At 41.9% G+C, this 18,773-nt stretch overlaps 1 protein-coding gene across 5 annotated transcripts in view; it reads right to left on the reverse strand.

Moving 5' to 3' along the window:
- TCP11L2 (t-complex 11 like 2) overlaps positions 1-17,516 on the reverse strand; it is a 61,018-nt gene extending 43,502 nt beyond the window's left edge. For 2 of the 5 annotated variants that reach the window (XM_031940085.1, XM_031940082.1), the window contains exons 1-2: positions 8,168-8,340; positions 2,890-2,986 (exon numbers count right to left, since the gene is read on the reverse strand). The gene's annotated coding sequence lies outside the window, so the exon portion shown is untranslated. Of the gene's footprint in view, positions 1-2,889; positions 2,987-8,167; positions 8,341-17,355 lie in introns of those variants that run through there. The other 3 variants (XM_012550626.3, XM_031940084.1, XM_031940083.1) reach the window with 3 other exon arrangements.
- Between the last annotated feature and the right edge of the window lie 1,257 nt (positions 17,517-18,773).

Below are 18,773 nucleotides of genomic sequence, written 5' to 3' on the forward strand. Positions count from 1 at the left end.
CAGACCTATAGGCAGAGGGGGTACTTAAGAAAGAGACTTTTATTGGTTTGAGGGAGGAGGAAGTGGGTGGGCAGTAGCAGTGGTTCAAGAAAGATAAAAAAAACTTCTTAAAAAGCCAGAATAAAGTCATAAGGGGACATGAACAAGCAGATGAACATTGGAATTCCTGGTTGTGTCAAATTTCATGTATTTTTTCCCTTTCATCTTTTAAAAAATTATTTATTCCTATAAGCATTTATTATGTCTCCCTCAGCCAATGAACAATCAGAAAAATAAAAAGGTCATAACAAATGGGTACACTCTAGCAGAAAGGATTCCCACAGATGAGATATTTATAAGCATTTAACACAGAGATCAGAACACAGTAAGTGCTTAATAAGTGCTTGTTCACTCATATGCACACCCCAGCCAATTAATATATACTTTTTAATAAAAAGCTCGACATGATAGAAATCATCTTTTTTTTTTTCTTTGTATATTGAAATGCTGTTGGGTTTTGATGGTTGCTATGCTTATCTTTAAAAAAAAAAAGAAACTTCCTGGAAGGAAAAGGAGCTGAGACAGGAAGAAGAGGAGGGGAAGAGCCGGGGACAGAGATGGGAGAGAGCTCTGAACTGAGCAACAGAAGTGACCTGAAATGAGGATTAAGCACCAGATCCCAAGCTGGAGGGAAAAACAAAAAACAGGACAGATAATAAATTGATGTGAATCAAGCATTCTAAAATATTAAAAGAGGCAAGGGATCGTGATATCTGGAAATCAAGTGGGATATAACCTCAGAAGATGACACAACAATCAGTCACCAACCACTCATTGAGTGTTTTCTCCAAGCTCACTACAGGGCTAAGACTGGGAATATAAAGAAAGGAAAAACATGGTGGCACCAGGAAAACTCATTTGGTCCTTTTCAGAGAATCTCAAAAGGAATCCCAGAAGCCAACTGGTCCAATCCATATCAAACCAAGAAGTCCCTCCTATAATGTCACCCAACCACCACTTCCAGAGATGGGGAACCCAAGACAGCCTCTCCTATTTTCAGATAATTCCAATTGTTCAGTTGTTTTTCAATTGTGTCCAACTCTTCATGATCCCATTTGGGATATACTTGGCAAAAGCACTTGGAATGATTTACCATTTCCTTCACCAGCTCATCTGACAGAGAAAGAAACTGAGGCAAACAAGGCTAAATGTCTTGCCCAGGGTCACACAGCTAGTAAGTGTTTGAGACCAGATTTGAACTCCTGACTTTAGACTTCGAGTCCAACCCCTTCACTTTGCAGATAAGTAAACTGAGGCTTAGGAAGGAGCACACAGATATCTAGAGCTGGACGGGTCACCTAGATGAGAAAACTGAGGCCAGAAGAATTTACAATTTGTCCAAGATCACAAAGGGGATTTGTAATGGAGAGCCATGGAACCCTGGCTTTAAATCAAAATTTACTGCTTTTTATATCTCCCATTATCATCCAACCCCTTACAACACAGATGAGAAAATTGAGACCAGAAAAATTTACAGTTAGCCTAAGTAATGGAGAGGGACAAGGACAGGGAATCTTGGCCTTTAAATCCAAATCTATTTGCTTTTTATATCCCCAATTAACCACAACATCAAATAAAGGTCAAAAGTCAATGATTCTTTTCCTGTTAGAGTCACAGAAATCCTCATCTGTAAAATGGAAATAACAATACTTCTGCTTCTCAGGGTGAAGGTGAGAACAAATGGGGAGTACTTTACAAACTCTGAAACACTATGTAAATGCTAACTATTGTTTTTACCCACAGTGACCAACCAATTTTCCACCAAGTCTTTGATCGTCAATCAAATCACAGCTGGCCTAGTTTCAATCAAAACACATCTTGTAATGACTTTAACAAATACTTCCAAGACTGTGACTTCAATTCAAGCTAAAGTCCTCAGATTCAGATAAACCACAGGTCCTAGCATAAGAGCCTTCACTCCAGTCTCCAACTTGCATTTTTTTTTGACACTTTAAGTTTCTTTTTCTTTCTTTCTTTCCTGAGGCATTTGGGGTTAAGTGACTTGCCCAAGGTCACACAGCTAGGAAGTATTAAGTGTCTGAGACCAGATTTGAACTCAGATCCTCCTGACTTCAGGACTGGTGCTCTATCCATTGCACCAACAATTTTGTTTCCCCTTAATTGGACAAGTTCTATGATTTCACTAGCATAAGGAAATCCCAATGAAGAAACTCCCGTTACCAATGCATTCAGCACTGGCTCCAAAGGGATCTATCCAAGGTTATACAACTGTCAACCTCAGGTTTTGCTCACTCTGGGGCCAGGTCTCTATCTATAGCCCCAGGCCACCTCTCATTGAAGATCTGAAAGTTTGCTTCTAAAAATATGATGTTATCGTTCCCACCTCCCTGCACAATCCAATAGATCATCCATAATTTTGATTTTTCTGACATTGTGATGCTTTATAATTCCTAGATAGATAGCATCACTGGGAGAATACTGGCCTTTGAAAAGATGAATTAACTCTTTTCCAAGGAGTAACTCACTATTACTATAAACCCTGATAACTTCCCAGATATATTTCAGCTTCCTCTCCTGCTTATTCACTTCTGGGCCCTTTGTCCATCTGTAGGATTGGTCTAAGATGTGGGACTAAATCAATGATGGTTTTTATATCAAGTAGGCATTTTCTCTGGCTTTCCTAGAAGCCTAGCCATTCTCTCTCCTTTGCTCCAACTAATGACCTCCCTATATTTTTTTCAGTGCCAACTAAAACCCCAACATTTACTGGAAGCCTCAGGTAAGGGTAGAATTAGATGACCTGGGAGAACTCTTCTGGCTTAGATTTCCTCATCTCTGATCCTAATAGGCAAAGAAAAGATGTTTTTCATGGTGATTTTTCTGACCTACCTGTATGAGGAGACTAGGGCTCAGCACTGCTTTTGGTCAGAGGGAAGGTCTCAGGGTCATTATTGAGCCAGGAGATCACCTCAAGCAAAGGAAATCACTGGTCAAAGAGAAGGAAAATCTGTTACAGAAACATTTTTCCCAGTGGGGTCTTCTCTCAATGACAATAAATCCCCAATTATAACACTGTCCCTTTGGTTCAGCCCAGTAAGATCCTCCACTGTCTTAAAGATCAAGGAATGGATATGGAAATTTGATGGGGCCCCTCCTGGTGACCCAAACCAGCAGGACCCTGAAAGTTAATGATCCCCTATGTATCATGGGAACTGCAGAGTATTACAGCCCAATTTCATTTCTTCAGGGAGAACTAACTTCAAATGCTTATGAATGAAGACTTTCTTGAAAAGTGAAACATCCTCAAGCCAAAGAAAGATAAAATATGGCCAGGTCTCCTACGAACCATTATTGGATTTTTGAACTACTACAGTCAAAGGCCCTGCCTGTTTTAATTCCTGATAGCCCAACCCCAAATGAGTGATCAAAGGGTTAATCTGTCTAAATCAGAATCTCAGCATTGGAAGGTTCTTAAGAAGTATTTAGCCTAAATAGGATAGAAAAGAAAAATGATAAATGTTGGAGAAAATATGAGAAAATTGGAGCACTAATGCATCGTTGGTAGAATAGTGAACCTATCCAATCATTCTGGAGAGCAATTCAGAACTATGCCCAAAGGGCTATAAAACTGTACATACCCTTTGATGCAGCGATACCACTACAAGATCTGGATCCCAAAGAGATCATAAAAAAAAGAGAAGTATGTAGTCTAATCCAGAGCAGAAAGAGGATTCCATTCTTCATGGAACATAGTCCACAAAGTTTGTTTCTTTTCTTCCTCCCTCCCTCCCTCCTTCCTTCCTTTCCTTTCCTTCATTCCTTATTTCTTTTCTTCCTTCTTTCCTTCCAGAATTAAAAAGAAATGGATGAGAGAAATCAATTCAGCAAAATTAATCTAATAGATCGAACTAGAGCTGACATTTTATACAGTGTTCCACACCAGCCATCTTCCAACTCTACAAAGAGAGGAATCCCATTCTCATATTTCTTCAAGGGGTCAACTGTGCTTGTTATAATCAATCCGTCAACAAGTGTTTATTATTAAGCACTAATAGTTGTGCTAAGTGCTAAGGAGATGAAGGCAGAAATCAACCAGCCTCTGTCTTCCAAGAACTTGAAGACCTACAATAAAGGCACCTCATTAATTCTTTAGGCTCTCCATTCCACATCTGGAAAACTCTCAACTTGAAGAGGTTTTTTCCTTGTAAATGGAAATCCCTCGAAAATAAGGATTGTTTCATTTTTTTGCTTTGTATCCTTTTTAAGGGATCTTTGTATCTCTCCCTAGCTACATTGCTACCTCCTAGCAAAGTGCTGGCACAAAGTAGTCAATTAAAATTATTGCTGATTGAGTATAAGAATATAAAGAAAGAAATATAAAATATACTTCTTTTTTTCAGAAGTTGGGCATTAGAGATGATAAATGTCAGGTTTCTTGATCTGTTGGCTAGTTTTGCTGAACTTATTCATCTTTTTATTTTTATTTTTTTTAATTCTTTAGTACAAGAGAGAGCTCATTTTGGGAAGGAGGATTGTTGTATTTAGAGATATATTCAGAAATTAAGATGATATAAACCAAAAATATAACAATAACATCAAATGTTGTTATTGTTGTTTTTAACAACAATTGTTCTTTACTTCAAGTCTCAATGTATTTCCATGCAACTACTTCTATCCATAGTCCCTTGGGACCATACATAAGGAGTTGAAGTAATCCTTTTTCCATAAGACAGTCCTTCAAATAGCCATTGTGCTTCCCAGAAGTCTCCTTTTCCTGATTAAACACCTTCAGTTGGATTGATCCAGTTCCTATGACCTTGTTACCCTCCTCTGGACACTCTCCAGCTTATCACAGTTCCAAATAACCCGGGCATCCAATGTGGTAACACGGACACCAGTGCATTACAAGATGACATCAAACTAGCCAAGACCAACTCCTCTAACATTGTTTAGAGAAGGAAACGGGAAATAAGCCAACAGAGAAGCCAAACAATTATTCCATTTAGGACTCTTGCCACACATGACAGCAATCCTGGGATCAGGACTCTGGAGCTGCAATTCAGAAAGCACTGCTAGTCCAAAAAAAAAAAAAAAGTGATTTATCCAAGTTCACACAGAAAATTCATCTTTAAAGTCAGACTTTTAATACAAATTAAAATACAAATATCCAAACTCTTATAAAAACCTTTAAAACCTGGTAGTGAACTGGCTATTTAACTTGCCCAGCAGGACCTGGGCAAATGGACACAGCCTGGACAAGATCGGAAGAAAGGCAAGAAGGAAAAAAGAGAGGACCCAGAAGAGTGAATACGGGTGATATTATGCTACTAATAACACCAGGTCACTTTACAAGATCACAACATTTAGAACTGAAAGGGACTCTGGAAACCCTTCCTCCACCTCATTTTACATGAGAAGAAACTGAGGCTAATTTCAGAAACTTCACTGTCTTCCCAACATAAGCACAAAAAAAGTTTTTTGTGATGTGGATTATCAGTAGGTTATGCTGGGGCTAAACACCAGTCCCAGGGTGACAAGACAATGGTCACTCTGCAGAGATTTGCTGTTAGAGAATATCAAAATGACACCTCTCAATAAACATTTTATTAAAAAGCCTACTATGTGTCGGCACTGTGCTGAGCCCTGATACCAAAAACGTGTATTTAGACAAAACAGGCACTGATTTGCAATCAAATGTTCACAGAGTCTATAGAAGTAATCCCTCTATAAGGTCAATTTCTAGAAAACCAGGCTATTTGAAAAACTCCAACCTAACAGTGTTCCAATGTCCTATTTATTCAGTACTTAACTACTTCAACCCTTTGCTCCCGGGTTCACCACAAACACGTGTGGAGTTACTTGCCAGTTGGTCCTATTTCTGACCTACTGAAGCACCTAAAGGGAGACTCACTGACACACTGATTTAGCTTCGAGGCAATTCTTGGGGCAGCTAGATGGCATAGTGGATAGAACACCAGGCCTGGAGTCAAGAATTCTTGAGTTCAAATCAACCTCTGGCATTACCTAACTGTGTGATCACTTCACCCTGTAGTTTCTTCATCTGTAAAACTGACAAGGAAGTGGCAAATCCCTCCAGGATTTCTACCAAGAAAACCCTAAAAAGGGTCACAAAGAATTGGACAGAACTGAACATCAATTATTATAAGGAGAGAAGGGAAAGTAGGCTGATATTGGATTCAAAGGATGTTATTATTCTAAAATTTTGAGATTTAGATTTGGTAGGGTCTCCAGAGAGGATTTAATCCAACTGCCTCAAAAAAAAAAAAAAAAAAAAAAAAAAAAGAGGTCAGAATTTAGACTTAGAGGAACTTTAGGGACTATCTAGTGCAATCCCAATTTTACAGAAAAAAAACTGAAGCCCAGGGGCAGCTAGTGGTATAGTGGATAGAGCACTGCCTCCCTCTCCTCCCTCCCCTGCCTCCCTCTCCTCCCTCCCCCACCTCCCAGTCAGGAGGACCCGAGTTCTAATTAGCCTCAGACACTTAACACTTACTAGCTGTGTGACCCTGGGCAAGTCACTTAACCCCAACTGCCTTGCAAAAAAGAAAAAATGAGAAGTTAAGAAAAAAGGAAGAAAGAGAGAGAAAGAGAGGGAAGGAAAGAGGGAAAGGAAAAAAAAAGAAGGAAGGAAAGAAGGGAGGGAGGGAGGGAAGGAGGAAGAGAGAGAAAGAGAAGAAAGCAAGAGGTTATATAACTAATTCCCTCAAGGTAATACAACTAGTAATGGGGAGGAATCTGAATTCAAACCCAGTTCTTTGTACTGAGTTAATCCAGAAAAGCGCAGCCTCGCAGAAGCGGCTGGAAAGCGGGATTCAAAGCTGGGGACTCTGGAGGAACACGAGGAAGCCCTGCTCTTTCTCTGGTTTCTCCTTCTCTAAGTGTGCCAGGTCCCTTGGGAGCCGGCTCGAAGCCTCTCTAAGGCAAAGAAGGGGCAACTCAGGAGAGAAAGGGCCACGTAGACAGCCCCAGATCGCCCTCCCGGCAATGATGCAGCCGCAGCTAACAGCAGCCCTCCCTGCACTTCTGGGTCCCATCCCGGAGCTACTACTGCCTCATGGCAGAACTTCCAAGCGGTACCAACTCATGGGGTGCCGGTAAGCACAGAGAACCTGGCTTCTAACCCTGCCGCGGCTTGAACTTTGTAAAATGAGGAGGTGGCCCAAAGGATCCCCGACATCCCTTCCAGTTCCGCCACCCTGGAGCTCGGGTGTCCGGCTCCGGCTCCCCTCCCTTCCCCCACTGCAAGCTGCACGTTTCCTGTCAAAACAAAACCGAGGGAGGAGAGGAACCGGGGGAAGAGGCGGGGTCTCCTCGAAAGCCCAGGCAACCGACCCAAAACAGAGCCAGCCATCTCCTACAACCCACATCCTCCTCCCCCAAGGCCCAGGCTCGGGCTCCCGGGGATCACAGCTGGGACTCCAGAAGGAGGGGGCGAGTGGGTGACTGTGCCTCAGTCCTGGGAGAGGGGAGGCAAACCGAGGAGAGGATTGGATAGATCAGGAGCGGGGTGGAAGGACAAGTGGCCGCTGCTCAATCCTGGGGTGGGGGGTCAAGAAGGGAGAGGGAGAGTGGACAGGTCAGGATAAGGGGGGGCCAGTGCCCCTTGTCCATTCTGGGGGACCCGGGGAGACGGAGGTACGAGTGTTCCTGCTCCATCCCGGGGTTGGGGGTCAGGGAAAGAGGAGGATGAGCGGACAGGTCAGGAGTGGGGCGCGGGTGGGAAGGCAAGTGCCCCCTGCCCATTTTGGAAGGCCCGGGAAGGTGGGTGACAAGTGCCCCCCGCCCCCGAGTCCTGCCCTTGTCTCCTCCTCGAGAAGTATTTTTGGAAGCCTCTGCCCGGCACGGACGAAAACAAGCCCCGGCACTCGGGCTCCAGCTCCCCCCGGGCCACCCACCAGCCCCCTCCTCTTCCCCGCCGCTCCCACGCGGGACGGCGGTTCGGGGACAAACAAGTGAGAAACGCATCGGGGGGAATCCCGGGCACGAAACCGGGGCTGCCCCTTCTCCGCCCCCGAAATAAAGCGGGGGCTGAGGTGGGGGGCTCGGGGTCCCCGCGGATGGGGGGCGGCGAGGCGTCTGTCCCCCGGCCACCTAGGGGCGGGCGGGCCGGTGCCGCCCCCATCGCGCGTAGCCGTGGGGTACCCACCGAGCCGGGCGTGGGCAGAGGGAAAGTCAGCCCGTCCTCCCGAGTCGTCCCGTCCCGTCCCGTCCCGTCCGTGCGGATGCCCGCGGGGCTCGCTTCCGCTCCGCCCGGCTCTGCCGCTAGCCCTCCGGACTGCACGGCCGCCCAGCCGCTCGCCAGCCCCCTCCGCCCTCCCCCCGGCCCCACGCGGTATTTAAAGGGCCCAGAGGGACGGAGCAGCCGGCCGAGGCGTCGTCCATCGCGCCCGGCCCGCGGGGGGGAGCGCGGACTCGCGGCGACCCATCCCGCCGCCTGCCCGCCCCCGATCCGATCCGCGCGAGGCCCTAGCGACGCTGCCAAGAAGTTGCGCCCACCAGCGTAGGCGCGGGGCCGGAGCGCGGGGACTTCTGCCTCTCTGGAGGAGGCTGCGGGAGCGGGCTCTCCCCGCGCGCAAACATTGGTACGGCCCAAGCCGAGCTGGGGAGGAGAGAGATGTGTTTACGGAACTGGGAGACATCCACCGAGCCGCGGAGGCTGGGGCGGGGTCAGGGCAGTCAGGGGCGGGGCCTACAAACGCGCTCAGTTCCTAGGCCGCGCGCACGCTCGCGAGCCCCGGCAGCGGCGGGGGCAGGGAACCCTAAGCGAGTGCGCGCACGCACTGCCTGGACGCCAAAACAACGCAACTGACGAAAGGTAACTAACTAAAGCAGCTGTTGGCCGAGGAACCTTGGAATCCACACGGTGCTTGCACAGATGCACATCCCCCTGGACACAAGAGCCGCGCAACCCACCGAAAGGAGCGGATGCAGCTGTTTGCAAGGTCACCGCGCCCTCAGAAAGCCCACGCTACGTTTGTGTAGATGCACAACAACGCAGACACAAAATTTGTGTAGAGGAACAACATCCCCCCTTCCCTGCCACAAAAACCCTACACAGCCTCCACAGAGGAGCCCATGCAAGGGATCGCTGCACACTCAGAAACTGTACGTTGTAGACACAACGCCCTACAAAAAGGAAGCCTGCCGCGTGGAGAGCGCTGAGAGACTTGTAAAGTGATTAGCGAAGTGTCTGCCACATAATGGACGCTTAATGAACGCTTATTCCCTTCTCCTTTCTCCCATTCTGAAAGAAATACAGCGTGTACCTTGTTGCATAGCTGACATATATATATATATATTATATATGTATATATAGCATTAAGATTTGAAAAACATGCTCTATGTACATTATTTTAAATGACATCTTTTTTAAAAGTTTTCATATTGCCTTCATTTCTGATAATTTCCTTCTGGGTTCCCCTACCCAGTAAACCAATATTAGTAATAAAGAACAAAAGGAAAAAGGGGGAGATAAAAGGAGCAGACCATTAAAAATACCCAGCCCATCCATGGTATCTGACAGAATATGCAATGCTCCGCACCAGTAGTTCTCCATCTCTGCAAGGACTTCACACGGTCCATGTATTTAAACAGCTGTTTTAGCTCTTTTTTTTTTTTCACTTGAGCTGCTCTTGTGTATCCACAGCATTGTGTATTTTCCTGTGTTAAAGTGTGTCTGTGCCAACAGCTGCATTAGCTCCCGGTTACTCTGCTGCTTTGTTTTGGGGTCTGTGAGGTGTGTGTGAGTACTCATGCCCTGTGTTGGATTTCTGGGCTAAAATGTGCCTGCATTACAACAGCTGCATTAGCTGGGTGCAAAGGGTTTATTATTCCTTGTTAGTTTGTTACCATATGTGCACATTTTAATAATAATGGATGACATGAAAGTAACACCTTAAGAATTGCAAAGTATTTGACCCTCATTATGAGGTAGAATTTTTGATTAAAAAAAATCATCCTAATTTTATCTTTGAGGAAACTGAGGCTCTCCGTGGGTGAGTGGCTTGCTCAGTGTCACAAAATTTAATTCCAAACTGCAACAATTTAGCCACAGAGACAATGTGTCTTAGTGGATAGAATCCTGCAACTAAAGTCTGTAAGCCTGGGTTTGAATCATGCTCAGGATAGATTTTGATTGGACTCTATTCATTGAACACTGCACAGCCTTCATTTCCGAGTCTAAAAAATGGAAAAGATAGATAATAATAGCACCTGCCTTTAAAAAAAAAAAAAAAAAAAAAAAAAGGACCAAATGAGCAATAAGTGTAAAGTATTTTGTAAATATTTAAGTGCCATGTAATCACAATGTATGATAATGATAATGAAACAGACTAACAGGTAACAAGTAGAGCTGTTGTATATTTGTTGCTATTCAATTGCGAGTGACTGTGATCCCATTTGAGGTTTTCAGGATAGTGGATGCTTAGCACTGTGCTAAGTGCTGAGCATACAGTGCCCTTGTAAAAAGCAATGCTTGCCTGCAGTGAACTTATAGTCTAATAAAGAGACAACTACGTATGTACATGTGTATACTGAAGAAATTGGAGATGATCTCAGGTAGCATTATTTCTCTGTCAAAATTTTAGCTGTAAGATTCTGTGCTAGTTTTTTTTTTTTTTTAAGTCTTCTGCATATTTTAGAAAAGGAGCTATTTTAAAGTAGAAGGGCAGGTAGGTGACAGTGAACAGAGCACCAGGCCTAAGATCAGGAAGTTCTGAGTTCAAATTTGACCTCACACACATACTAGCTGTATCACTATTGCCTCAGCTTCCTCTTCTGTAAAATGAGTTGGAGAAGGAAATGGCAAACCACTCTAGCATTTTTGCCAAGAAAACCCCAATAAGACCACATAGAATCAGATATTATTGAGTAACAAATTTTAAAGTAGGATCATTCTAAATCTTTTATGCTCTGAATGCCTTGCCTTCCTTCTTACCTTACTTTTATTTTAAAAATTATTAGCTGATTTATCCAAGGTCAAAAAGTCACATACAAGGCAGAAAGTATAAAATTCAGGATTTGAACCCAGTCCTCTCGAGTCCCAATCCAGTGTACACAGTAAGAAAATCTAATCAGCCTGCGTGGGGGGAAATCCCTGACACTAGGGAGAGAGGTCATGGATTCAAATGCTGCCTTTTACCTTTAAGATCTAGATAATTCTAGGCTAGTCACTTAATTATGGCTTCCTCTGTAAAATGGAGGGGTTGGGCCAAAGGGTTTCTTGTCGCTTTCATCTCCTTTTTCTGGTTCTGGACAGAAGAGGAAGGATCTGATGGCAGACTTTCCAAACCCAAAACCATAGCATGGAGCTAGAAAGCAGCAGAGATATAATTTGAATCTACTTTCTCTGGATCTATTTACTCTCAAACAACTCCTTCCCACTGTGACGACCACACTAGCACCCCAGACACCCCAGAATCAGCTGGAGTCAGGATAAGCAAAAGTCCTTAGTTTGTATTTTTGGTCTTTAGACGCAGGATTGAACAGGATGGAAGCAGAATCTCTGCGATTGCCTTCTTCCTGGTCTACTGCTACAGTGACTCTGACTGGTCTTACTCTACCCCTTAGTCCCTCCTACAATCCTCTGTATACACCAGCCAGCACAGGATAGTGGGAAGGACCATTTTCCAAGGATATGCCCATGCAGTGGTTCTCAAAGTAAGGTCTAGAGAATCCCTGAATCTCTGAAACCCTTTTAGAGGGTCTACAAATTCAAAAATAGTTTTTATTTCCAATATGGTGAATGTCTATAAATATAATCCAGATAAACAAAAACGCTTTGGAGAGATCCTCAATAATTTTTAATAGGATAAAGATACTGAAAACAAAAGTTTGAGAACCACTGCTAGAGTATTGTCCAATCAGTAATTAGCCCTAAATGCTTGAACAGACCTCAGTGTAAGGACTCAAGGGTTTCAGCCCTCTACACCCCACCCCACCCCACTATACATATACTATGTTTACATACATATACAGACCATACATATCCTATATCCACATTCAAAAAGTCAACCCATTATGGATGTGCAAGCTCACACCTTCTCATAAATGCACATCCGGATTCACACATGAACATAACATTTTTTATATGCATCAGAGCATGATTGGTAATTCTCCTAGGCCCAGCTAGCTAGCACAATAGAGCCCTATGCCAAAGGTCAGGAAGAATAGCTCGAGGGCAATTAGGAAGTTCAAATCTAACTTTACACACTTACAAGATGGGGAACCTTAATTACTGAGTCACTTAATCTCTGTAAGCCTCAGTTTTCCCAACTATAAATGGGGGATAATAATTGTATTTATCTCCAAAGGGAGTTGTGGATATCAAATAGGATATTTATAAAGCACTTATTTAACACGCTATCTTGGTTATTAACTGTGGGGCTAGGCAAGTCACTTATTTTTAAAGCACTTATTTAGCACAATAGTTTTGTTACTAGTTACAGTGACCCTAAGCATCTTAACCCTATTTAGGTACTGAATAAATTCATGCTCCCTTCTCTTTTAGGAAAATAAGTACTTATTTCTTTCCTTGCTTCCTTCTCTTAGTTGTATCCCATGTTCACATTTGAGGTGTTTTATTTGCAAAAATACTTTTACTTTCTTCAGTGTTCTTGGCAAAGGGAGGTCCTTTGAGTGGCTGAAACAGCTGGTACATTTCAAATAACCCATTCTTGGGAGAGCAGTGTGTGGACAGTTTTCCTTCAGCCTTGCATGAGGGTGTGGGGGAGGGAGATGTTCTTTCCTCTATTCCTGCCAACGAAAACCAGCATTTCCACAAATTTCAGTATCTTCTGTTTGGATTAAATACTTGGAGGAGTATCCCTCTCACTTTAAAGGAACGTGAATATATCCATATGAGAAGTTTTTTTTTTTTATAGATGATAACACTTTTTATTATGTTTTATGTTTATTTAATATATAAATCTATTAGTAACACATATGAATAATATAATACATTAAATATGCTTTATATATTAAATAATGCATTTTATTGTTACTATTTTGCCTACACTAGACAGAAGGGCTGGTGTATTTATACATGCCTTCTTTCATCAAGAGATGAGATGGAGAAAATAGAATAAAATTTAAAGCATCATAGATGTACATTTGTAAGGTGTCATCTGGTCTAATTCTATTCTACATCTCCTGATTCACATCTTGCCTCAGACATTTACTAGCTCACTAGATAAAAGCATTGACCCTGAAATTAGGACAACCTGAGTTCAAATCCAGACTCTGTGTGACCCTAGAAAGCCCCTTCATCCTGGTTACCTCAATTTCCTTATCTGTAAAGAGAGCTGGACAAGGAAATGGCAAACCACTCCAGTATCTTTGCCAAGAAAAACCCTGAGTGGAATTATGAAGAGTCAGGTATGATAGAAATGACTGAACAGCAATAACTTTTCTCAGCCTCAGTTTCCTCAATTGGTAAAATGGGGATAATAATATTTTGTGAGGATCTCATGAGGATCAAATGAAAAGGCATTTTGCAAAAGTTCTTTTCTAATTTTAATGTGCTGTAGAAAGTTGGTTACTTTATTCCTGTTCTGCCCAGTCTTGCTTAGATATATTATAGCTAGGAGGGATTTTTATTTTTGTTACTGTTCTGTGTAGGGCACTCTCTTTGTGGAAACCATTCACTGATGCAAATCAGAAGCTCCTCAGTAAGTTAGAGTCTCAGAGAGCTGCCTGGGGCACTGAGAGTAAAATAATGTGCCTAGAGGCACACAAATAGCTTGAATACACCTTGCACCAAATTCTTTGAAAAGCCGCTTAGACCAGGTGCTGAAAGATTCAGAGATTTGCTAGTAGTTCTCTTGCAAGCACATGTCTTTGACTGATTTTCCCCTTCCTCAATTGCTAATATCCTATAAAAACCCTGAAATTGCTCTGTATTTACTCATCTGTGCACACATTGTTCCCACCTCTCTACCCACGTTTAGAATGTGATTTTCTTGTGGGAAAAGAGAGATCTATTTATTTTTTTATTTTTATTTTTTGTGTCTCCATCACCTAGGACAGCGCCTGGCACATATTAGGTGCTTATTAATTCTTGTTCAATTGAACTGAATGAAGCTCAGTCCTCTGTCCGTTAGGTCCGGGGAGTTTTAACCTTCATTTGTGTCCTGGACTGTTCTGGCAATCTGAGAAAGCCTTTAAACTCCTCAGAATAACAGTTTTAAATGCCCAAAATTAAATTCACAGCACAGCAAAGGACAACAAGGATGAGAAGAATTAAAGATGCATTTTTTCCCCTTCCAAATTCACAGACTCTCTTGGGCCATGATTCCCTCGCCAGTGATCTGTTTTCTTCAGGTTACAGGAAAGTGAGATCCCAGAGAAGTTAAAAAACTGTTTCATTTTCTATTGTACCTCTATTAACATAGTCAGACCCACAGTCAATAAACACTTGCTGTTGGAATGACTGATTGGGCAAAGGTTAGGCAGTTAGTTGGTAGCAGAACCTGCAAATGACTTTCAAGAACATTACCTTGACCTGCTTTTTCTCCAAATGAAAATATAACTAATCAGAATCCGAGCAGCAGAGAAAATGTGATCATGGAATTGGAGGGTCATAGAAAAACTGGAAGGGATCTCAATTCCCTATTTCCCAGATAAGGAAACTGAATTATAGAGATTATAGATAAAGCTGAGAAGGACTTCAGGAGGGTACCTAGTCTAACTCCCTCAGGTTACAAATGAGGAAATGCTGGCACTGAAAAATTTCAGGGATTTTTCCTAAGTCACCTAGGTGATAAATATTGGGGGTAAAGTGTGAATTCAGGTCTTCAATATTGAGAGTCAGAATTCTTTCCTCTCTATCATGGCCTGTCCACATTTAGATTATGAAAAAAAAAAAAAAACCCTCTAAATTCTGCAGGCTTGTTGATTATATAATTCCAATGAAGACAAAACAAAATACTAAGGACAGAAATGACTGAACAGCAACAATTTTTCTCAGCCTCAGTTTCCTCAATCGGTATAATGGGGGTAATAATATCTTGTGAGGATCAAAAGAAAAGACGTTTGTAGAAGCTCTTTTCAAACTTTAATATGCTAAATCAAGCTACTGTTATTCCTAGTCTGCCCCATCTTGGTTAGATGCACTAGAGCCGGGAGGGATAACAATGATTTAATTACTTCCTTTGTTAACTAACTATAGCACTGGCAGAACAGTAAGTCAGATGGTATTATGGGCATCAGAGCAGGTGAATATGAATCATTTATGTGGCCAGGTCAAGTATGGTGAGGAATTCTCTGGTATGGTCATCATACTTGAAGCTAAAGATTTTAGAAACTCAATATGCTTTTTACCTCACAACCCATTAAATCTGACCACCCAAAATGGTAAAAAACAGAACCAATCAATGTTGAGGGACTGTGGGGTGACAGGCTCACTGCTACTTCAATGGAGGAGTTGAAAATCAGTTCAGGAAGAATGGACCTCAGAAGATAAATGTGGACTTCATTTCCCATCCCATCCCTGGAGGCTTTTTGGTTTGGGAAGACTTGCTAGAACTTGTTGATGACACTCAGTTGGCCAAGGTGTCAAGAATACAGTGATGTGATGAGGCTTTAGATGCTATTTTATTAGGATAGTTAACTGCTAGAAGAGGATATTCCCTCTGCCAATATAAGAACTTTCTCTGCAGCCTTTAGTTTTAGAGAGTCAACTAACTGAGAAGTAAAGTGACTTCCCCAGCATCACACTATATGTCACTGGAAGGACTGGAGCTGAGACTTCTCCCTAGCCACCATTAAGGGTTAGTAGAGGGATACAAAGAAAAGTAATAAAATGAGCACTTTAAGATCTGCAGGGATGCTTTTTCTATGATATTTTTGTAAGATAACTAGCGCAACTTCTTATTTACATTTGTTTGGTTGTTGTTTCATTCATTTGGGGAAGTTCCAATGTGGAATCTTTCTCCACTGATACAAGTCAGTGACTCCCCTGGAACAAATGACCTGGGAGTCTGGGGGGAATGGAGAGAGAGAGGAGAAGGAATAATTTACTTATGGTCACCCACAGTCAATGTATTTCAAAAGTGGAAATGGAATCCTTCTATGATACTAATTCCATTTAATTTAATATGAGATAATATATGAAATCCTTTCATACTGTAATATATTTAATAGCATATTTATTATGTAGTACTTGCTATATATGTGTTTGAATTGTTGTTTTACATATTAGATATATTATGTTTATTACATATCCCATTATATTTCATATTTATATCAATTCACATTTTATTATGCTGTTATATAATACTATTATTTTTTATATTAAGCTGTATTATGTTGTATCCTATTGAATCCTATCTTATCCTTTCCTCTTTTATTATTCCATTGTTACTCATCAGTATCAGTGAGGGGAAAAGTCTGCACTTATCACGGATAACTCTGATGTTGATTTATTGTGTTTTTTTTTTTAGAAGAATATAAATATGAAAATATTATACATCTAATTGTATATTAAATGAAATTATTATAATAATTTACTCTTTGATACTTTGAGATCATATATAACTACATGTGTATATATGTAACTATATTATATATGTATATACATATATGCATATATAAATATGATATATGTATATATTTTGCGTATTAATATATAACTCTGTGTGTGTGAGTATAAAATATATATATAATTTAGAGAGTCAGAGATTGAGACAGTCTGATCATTTGTTTGGGGGCTGATCCTTTGATTTTATCAGCATGGGAGAGGCTGTTGTAGCAGGTTCTCCATTGACAGGTAAGCAACAATAACAGAATAGGCAGCCTCAGATCAGGAGAGAAAACTCTATTTGGGAGATAGGAGCTGGGTTCCAATCTTACTTTTGCTATTTGCTATTTAGGTGACCTTCGGCTAGTTACTAAAACTGACTGCCTCAGTGTCGTCAAATGAAGAGGGAGGGAGGGAGATTGACTAAGTAATCTGTAAAGTCTCCTCCCCAAAGATTGAAATCTATGATTCTATGAAGGACCATTGGATTTGGAAATGGTCCCCGGGCAAGACAAAGGGCCTGCCCATGGTCTGGCTTCTTCATCAACTATACAGCTAGGCCCTGAAAAAGCAAACATTGACTAGACTTGTGGGCAGCTCCTTTTTAATCTTTTCTGGGAGGTACATGTAGATCAGGGAATCAAGTAATTTTCTAAAGCTAGAGACAGGGCCAGATTTCCACTGTACCCTCCTCCACACTTGTGTAAAGCTCTGCCTGTCTGGTTCACACCTTCTCCTAGACCTGAACTCTGGCCAACCTTGCACACACATACACACACACACACACAGATAAGCACCACTCCCAAATGGGCTCTTACCTTCCAACAATGCTGTTTCCCCGGTGTCACAAAGTGAGCAGTGAATACAGGTTTGAGAAAGCAGGAGGCAGGACCAAAAGTACTTGGGGCAAAAGAACAGCACAGAAAACTTCTCTCTTGCTTTTTTTAGGTATGGCAGGACTGTAGAAAACAGGAGAAGCTAGATGCTTTAGGGAGTCCTGTGACCTCACCACACCCTGGGGCTACTAAAGCTTCTTTCCGGGTCTTGGTGACCTCATTCATACTTGGACAAATATTTTGGCCCTACTAGAAAAAAAAATATTTTTAATTTGATTCTTCTCTTCCCTTTCACCACTAGAGATCCTTCTGGGGCCACAGAACAAAGTTGCTTTTGTCTTAAGTATTTGGGGGCTTAACCTAACCTAACAGGCAATTTTGGTTTAGGGCCAAGAGTCTGGAACTGGAAGCCAGGGGAATAGAAATAAAATTAAAATGGTGGGTTAGAATCTGATGATTTTTCTCAAACCTGAATAACTAATCTGATCGAGAAGAACACAGGCTCATTGTATTTATTGCTGCTGGAGATTTGGACAATGCATCTGTCTGGGTCTTCTTAACTTTTTCTGGGTCCTGGGTTCCTTTGAACATCTGCTGAAGCATATGAGCCCCTTTTCAGAGCCAGATTGTTAAATAATCCAAGAGATTGTTTCATTTCAGATAGAGGTTAGTAAAGGTAAAGATATGTGCTTTTCATTTACACTCTTTCTGTTATTGTTTGCTTGCATTTTTGTTTTTCTTCCCAGGTTATTTTCACCTTCTTTCTAAATCTGATTTTTCTTGTGCAGCAAGACAACTGTATAAATATGTATACATAGATTGTATTTAACATACACTTTAACATATTTAACATGTATGAGACTGCCTGCCATCTAGGGGAGGGGGTGGAGGGAAGGAGGAGAAAAGTTGGAACAGAAGTTTTTGCAAGGGTCAATGTTGAAAAATTACCCATGCATATGTTTTGTCAATAAAAAGCTATAATAAATAAATAAATAAGATATGTGCTTTCCCCTCTCCAAATTCATAGATTCCCCATGAAATATCACCAAAACTAGTCCTGCTTCCTCATTTAAGAGAAAATTGAGGAGGCCCTGGAAAGTGTGGCTTGGGGGTGGGGGCTTCAAATGCTGGATCTCCGGGCCCCTATTCCTTCCTTGCATCCCATCCCTCATATAAAATTGGGTAAAAGACTACCTCTCGGATTCTTAGTTTTCCCAACTATAAAACAGGCATAGGCTGGCCCTGGAATATGCTGCATTTCTACTCTAATTGGCTGATCACATGTGGGCCCTGTGTCTGTCCCCTTGGCCTTCCAGGTTCTTTTCCAGTCTAACAATCTTTGACTGTTTTTGCCTTCATATCCCCAGTCCTCAGCAGAGTGCCTGATATATAAGAAGTAC

Source organism: Sarcophilus harrisii, chromosome 5 (assembly GCF_902635505.1).
Source record: "Sarcophilus harrisii chromosome 5, mSarHar1.11, whole genome shotgun sequence".
Classification (NCBI taxonomy): domain Eukaryota; kingdom Metazoa; phylum Chordata; class Mammalia; order Dasyuromorphia; family Dasyuridae; genus Sarcophilus; species Sarcophilus harrisii.